This window comes from Pseudonaja textilis, chromosome 1 (assembly GCF_049901715.1).
Source record: "Pseudonaja textilis isolate UNSWEBS1 chromosome 1, rPseTex1.2, whole genome shotgun sequence".
NCBI lineage: Eukaryota > Metazoa > Chordata > Lepidosauria > Squamata > Elapidae > Pseudonaja > Pseudonaja textilis.
This window is the reverse complement of record NC_141990.1, coordinates 272,400,888-272,407,664: the sequence shown is the minus strand read 5'-3', so window position 1 is coordinate 272,407,664 and position 6,777 is coordinate 272,400,888. Positions and strand designations below refer to the sequence as shown.

The 6,777-nt window shown below is 39.4% G+C and overlaps 1 long non-coding RNA gene across 1 annotated transcript in view; it reads left to right on the top strand.

Annotated features, from left to right (window-relative positions):
* Positions 1 to 511: 511 nt before the first annotated feature.
* Positions 512 to 6,777, top strand: part of LOC113439183 (uncharacterized) — a 30,173-nt gene continuing 23,907 nt past the window's right edge. Inside the window, exons 1-2 of the long non-coding RNA XR_015741041.1 lie at positions 512 to 1,157; positions 2,152 to 2,260. This is a non-coding gene — a long non-coding RNA (uncharacterized LOC113439183). The remainder of the gene's footprint in view (positions 1,158 to 2,151; positions 2,261 to 6,777) is intronic.

The following is a 6,777-nucleotide window of genomic DNA, read 5'->3' as shown; positions in this document are numbered from 1 at the left end:
TTGTTTTCTTGCAGACGTTTCATTACCCCTAACTAGATAACCTCCTCAGTGCTACTAGCATTTCAACCCTGAGCTACAAATATTCTCCTTTATTGGTATCACTACTAGTCCTCTTATGCTATATCGCCTTCGCCAGCCTTATGTTTCTCTTCCGCGTGTGAATTGATCCTAAGGCGGGTGGGCATATCTGTCAGAGGGAGGCCCGCTGTCAGATATATCGGCCAGAGGGAGGGATTCCCTGCGGGCTAGGCGGTTGCTCAAGCAAGCAAGGGGGCAATTTGCCTCTTAGGCGAAACGGAAGCGTTTGTCTCTTCCCCCACTCGGCCGAGAAAAGAAAGGCCTGAAGGGAGGGGGGGCGGGGGGGGAAGCAAGAGGAAATTTTGCACTCGAAACTCCAGCACGGGCCCCCGGAGCGGGTGGTTGCCCAACGAGGCGCTGCAGCGAAGCAGGGCGGGGAAGTCACGAAGCGGGCATCACGCGCTGCTTCTTCGGCCGAGCTCGCGGGCGGCTTGTTTACGAGCCGTCCTCGAGAGCTTCAGGCATTCCGAGGGAGGTTTGCGCGGGCGGGTCGCTCCGAGGTTGGCAAAGCCCTGTCTCGGGTGACGTCTGACAGCTCGCCCGGATCGGCTACAGTCCCGTCCTTGGGGAGAGCGAGAAGGCGGCGGTTCTGGCCCGCCTCCTCCGGATGCGCTTCCTCGAACGTTGCTATTCGGAGCCTCCCGCAGCTTCCCGAGCGATTGTGGGTCTCGATTGTTCTCGAAAACGGAACGGGAACTTGCTCCAAAAAGCCGCGCTCGGGCTGCGCACAACGAGCTTTCTCCCGTTGAGGGTTGCTTTCTCCCTGGTTGCGGGGCTCTGCAATCGCTTTGGGCTCAAGATGCGCTGCGGGGCGGGGGGTGGTGGTGGCAAACAACGCGGTCGGGTTCGTTTGCTTCTCGGTCGGTTGTTCAGGGCCGGCTAGGTTTTTTTTGTTTTTGTTTTTTGTTTTTGCATGCGATGCAAATTTAAGCAACAGGGTGAACTCAGGAAATCGTGGTTCGGTTCAAAAGATGGTGCGCGGTCCGAACAAACACCGTCACTTCGTGCGAAGGTCAACGCACCGACAGTGAAAATCGGGCTGAGGAAAGAAATGGCTACCTCAAGTCGTCATTAGAAAGGTGCAATTCTTGCCTTTCCGTGAGGTTATAAGAAAATAAAATCATAAAATAATTTTAATGCACTGAAATATTCCTCCATCTACATTGTTGTAAATCTTTTTTTTTTTAACGGAGGGATGAGGGAAGAGAAGACAATCATCCTTTCCTTGATATCAGAAAAAATACTGTAGGAAGCAAACTGATCTGCAGTAAACGATTTCAGATGCTTAATGAAAAGTTTTCTTGATTACAAACAACCCATATTACACCTTAGGTGGTAGGAAAGACACATAGAAGGTCTGCTAAACGTTTCTGGATTTGGATTGGCATATATATATGGAGTCAGAGATAAATTCACACTCTGTTAAGACGCAATGGGTATTGGATAAAGCACAACTGGCTACGGTCATATTACCCTCAAAGCCCAAATGTATATTTTTAAATCATTTTAGGGACTAGGGTGCCGAGTTCACTCAGTAGTGAATTCTGGCTGTGACATTTCAAGTGAAGAAGCTTGGGATAGCTCCAGAGTCAATGCCTGAATTACCATACTGAATGCAACATCGACATGGTTTCTTTAATTTGGGCTCAGCATCTTTTGCTTAGGAATATTAAGGAAAGGATTTTTGGTGAGAGTCAGATTGTTTCCGAATGGTTTCTTAGGGAAGCTTGGTTGAATTTTGTGAGTAGATTGACCTTTTTCACTATGAAAGGCTTGTAGTTTTACCCAAGAGAACAGACTGGCTGTCTTACCTAGTAAAAACTCACAAGACGGGAATACCCAGGAGACCATCACTTCAAAACATGTAGTTTCTGAGCAGCCTTGTCTTACTTAACTTCATGCAAACAGCAATTCCTTTTTATATACTGTGCTTAGAAGAGGAATACAATGTATTATTTAAAACAGTTTATTTAAGAATACAGATGATTGTGACAGGTGTCTGTAACAACCTTCTTACTTTTTGTTGTTGGTTTTGTTTTGCAAATATATTATGACTTTGATGCGTTCTGCCAGACAATATTTTGCCTGTTGGCAGTCACTGAAACTGAAGTGAAAATGATGAAGGGAAGCAAATTGAACTATGCATCTTTAGGCAAATACAACTAAAAGCACTGATGAACAGGTGTGTAAGTAGAATCATTTACTTCATTAAATGGGGGAATTTCATTGGGTTTTAATGAGTTATCTCATGGGAAAGCATGGCACTTTATTTAAAATAAAACACAACAAACAAGCCCCAAAACCTGGCATCCCAAATTGTTACACAATAACTGCAGAATACCAGTACAATTGGGTCTTGGAGCAACAATGGTCTATTAACATAATGAAAGCAGCGTGCCTTGACTGCAAAAACATTTTGAATTTGGTTCAAATTCTTTCCCTGTTAACAGCTACATACTTGAAAAATATAGATTTTTAAAAAAATAATTAAGCCTCTATCCTGGATAAGGCTATATACTAATTAATTTCTTCCTGTTGTGCAACAGATTATGGCAAAAAAAAAAGCTCTTCAAAAAGGTGTCAGATTTGTTTCAAACAACCATCAAAGCTATTTCCAGATAATCCCTTCCATCTTTTTACCAGAGTGTGAAAAAAATATTTGGGCATTGCAACTTCACTTAACAACATATACCAATCTCTGATAACACATATGTCTATCTCACCTTCCTGGATCCAGAGACCTGTCCAGGTATAATAATATCCCTTTCATCTAGATTTAGATTCATTCAGTTTCCTGTGTGGCCAAAGATTACCTAGGTTTACACACTGTTCTAAGCGATCATGTAGCTTCTGTGAATTATTGTTTGAGACTGGAGTAAGATAAACGTAAGCATTTTAATTTTTGTTCTATATATGCTTTATTAAGAAAAAAATCATGTCCATTGAGAGAGATTTTATGAAAAGCTCCAACAGGAATATAACAGAAGAGAAAATATATAGCTTAAGATTGAACTGTGGAGACCTTGGTGCTTTCTGAGTTTGGTTGTTTACTTTAAGATGTTTCATTGCCTGACTTGGTAAAATTATCACTGCAAACGCGTATGGGGTTTGCTTCCTTTTCGTATACAGTAGCTTGCCCTACCAGATTTGATGGGAGTATGGTTTTCTCCTTGGTAGTTCCTTGATTAGATAGTTATCTGCTTGATTGTTTGCCTGGTGTTTATCCCTGCTTATCTGGGTGTCAGCTGCCAGAGAGGGTGTGTTCTTGTCTTTTTTGTTTCCTTCTTAGCTTTTTTAATGTCTCTTTGGAATGGTCTGTAAGAGTAGTTTATCGTTATATATGATGTTGATGGCTAATTTGTCTGAATGCCAAGTTTCCAGGAATTCCCTAGTGTTAGTTAATTTAGCTTGATCTAGGATGTTTCAGTTCTAGGATGCTGCAATGTGTTATCAGACTTTTTTTTTTTTTTATAAAGATCCGTGGGCACCCATTTTGTTAGAAGATGTTTGTATAGGTCTGTTTCCTTTTTCTGACGTTCTGGATTGCTGCGGTGCCTTTGTACTTATCTGAATAATATTCTTATACAACTTCTTTTATCGGTGGTTGGGGTGTTACTTTGGTAATGGAGCAATTTGTTAGTATGCATTATTTAAGCAGGATGTTATGCCTTTGAGGTGACATAATATTTTGGACCCAAGCATGCATACATTCATTTCCCATTTGTTTATATTTAATTAACAATTCCAGTAGAACTAACTTCCATATAGACCTTAGAATGTCTGCTTCTAAAACTTGAACTCGATATCAGTTCAGGAAAGCATTAAGCTTTCATAATATAATTACAAAGCTGGTTCTTGTATTTTGGTGAATTCAGGATTCATATCTTTCCATTCTGGTACACTGGTTGTATGGTTTGAATTCTTTAAACTGAAAACAATCATCAGTTCTGAAGCTGAATACAACAGATAGATTATTTATGCTATCTTCAAATAATTAAAATAAGCATTTTTTTCTGAAAAATATGCAGTTGGTGGACTAGGCCAGATTGCACAAAGCACTTTCAAAAAATATTCTTTAGTTAAAGAATTAACAATTGCATTTCAAAATCATTTACAGGAACTAACATCTATTTGGAAGTTTTTTGTCTCCTACTATCTTGTCTTTTCTCTTTGGCTAATATCTAGTGCCTTTTGTACTTTGTATTTATCACCTAAAGTTGACAGGTTATTAGATTTTTTTTCCAGAAAGTCATCTATTAACTATTTGGGGAAATTGTATATCTAGGAAAAAGCTATTTCTAATTTCAGTCAAGAAAAATTTGAGACACAATAGATCTTTCAATTTAAAAAGCCATCAAATTTAATTACTCTTTTCTTGCTTATGGATCAGTGAATGGCATCTGGGTATGTATTCTTATACACGACAGGAAATAGACACGGTGCATTTAAAAGACTTCAGTGATCTGAAATAATACTGTAACCCATAATTTTTTTATTTTAAAATTATTGTTAAGAATGTTGGGAAAAGGCTGGGAAAGTGGGGCTAAGATCAGTCTTCCTCAACCTAGTACCCTCCTGATGGCCTTTTCTTTTGAGTCAGTGCTGTTGGAGGTTGGGACATAACAGCATTATAGCAATAACTCCTACTGCTTTTGAAAATGCCTTTTCCTCCCAGTAGAAAAAAAATACACTTAATGCTGTCTCATGTAAGTATAGCTCTTTGTGGGAGTAATGGAAGAAATCCCTGATTCCTCTTATATCATGTATTAAGGAGGGAGCATGTCTTAAACAATGGCTTCTGCGAAGCAACAGTGGTCTAGTTGCAAGATTCCCACATGCATGCAATTAATCACTGTGTGACATAGAAAATTGGGCCTGTCCCATGCAGCAGGGCTCCTTTTCCATTAACCAATTTTCTGCCTCAATAAATATAGTTCATGTTGGCTTAACACTGGCTAACTTCGCACACACTTAAAATAAGCAGATCTTATCACTCCCTAAAATACTCTGAAGTATGCAAAGCACTCTTTATTTTGTCAGTCACATTTCACTTGAAAAATAGACAATAGTTTCATTCCTGCCAAATATTTTCACCTCCTTGCCTGCCTATAGAGGTGAATAGATCCCGTGGATTTCTGTGCAGAAATAGAGTACCATTGGGTAAGAAGGAGCGAAATCCAATATCTTTCCTCACTAAGCAGGGTCTACACATGTTAAATCATAGTGTGATTTGTTAATTATTTATAAACCATGGTTGAAGAAGCCATAGTTAGCACAATATGTGAATCCAGACATTAAGAGAATACTGTCCAGGACTGTCCAGACAGGCACCAAACTCCATTTTAACTATTACTCCTAGTTATAATTCTTCCCTTTCTCATTTCCTCACTTTCCAATGGAAACAGAGGTATTCATGAGGTGGGGGAAAAATCTGTATCCTCCTCCTGGTTAAACTGAGACATAGGAAGAAACTATATAACAAATAGCTCAATGGTGGGATTCAATTTTTTTTACTATCAGTTCTGTAGGCGTGGCTTGGTGGGCGTGGCAGGGGAAGGATACTGTAAAATCTCCAGTCAGAGGTGGTATTTGCTGGTTCTCCAAACTACTCAAAATTTCCGCTACCGGTTCTCCAGAAGTGGCCAGAACCTGCTGAATATCACCTCTGAAATAGCTAATCCTTTATCTGTATGGTAAGTATCAGACATGTACAAGTTAATCAGATTACAGTGTCAATATTTTATAAGCTAAATTCATTTAAATTGCTGAAAGTTCCCAGAGTTTGAGCAACCAAATTCTGTTGTGATCAGATCCCTAAAGCGAAATCTGAGACAAGCCAAGAATCTCATTTTGTAAGTCTCAGATCTCTCCTTCAGCCGCAAGGTAACAATGCAGTGGTACTTCTAAAGCGGTATTTCCCTTCCAAGAATAGAGGGCTTCTGATGCGGGGATAGATTTCCTTTGTCTACCAATGGCAAATTCAGCAGGCTGCATATTTTAAGCTTTATGTGCTGCATTTTTTTTGTAGCCTTTTGTTACTTTCCAGCACTGAAAAACCTACCTCATACAACTATGTTACAAGCTGTCCTCACTCACTGTTCTTAGCAAGGTGATGTACCAGCATCAATTTCCCTAGTCAATTCCTTGGAATGGAAACATTGAATGAATTTGGCTAAGAAACAAAACAGGATTTCTGCCATAGGACAGAATCTTACTTGTTCATCCTCCCTAGTTTCATGATTGTATGATTTGAGTGCTAGTTTTTTGAACTCTGTCCATTGCATCCATAATAATTACAATTTAATAAAACCTTCAAAATGCAATACAGTTTAATCAATAAAGTATATATGAAACTTTTTATTAAGCTAAAAGCACAAAAATCCAAATCTATTGGTTTAATTAGGATAAAAAAGTGGTATATTTGTAATTATAATCCCTTCTTACTGAATGACAACACAGAAGAAAGCTATCAGCCAGGGTATACCAAGAAAATCACTTTATGGCTGAGCAACTAACCCTTATCTTCTGTATTACTCAGGGTGGTTACCTTTGAAAGTTTACAAGCCAGTGCGGTGTTATACATATTGTAATTTCTGAATTGCCCCCATGCAATTCTGTCTGTTGAAGTAGCCTTTCTGTTGCATGAAAGTACAATTCAAATTATTGCTGTTTCAGGTCTGGATACATATACCAAGAAAG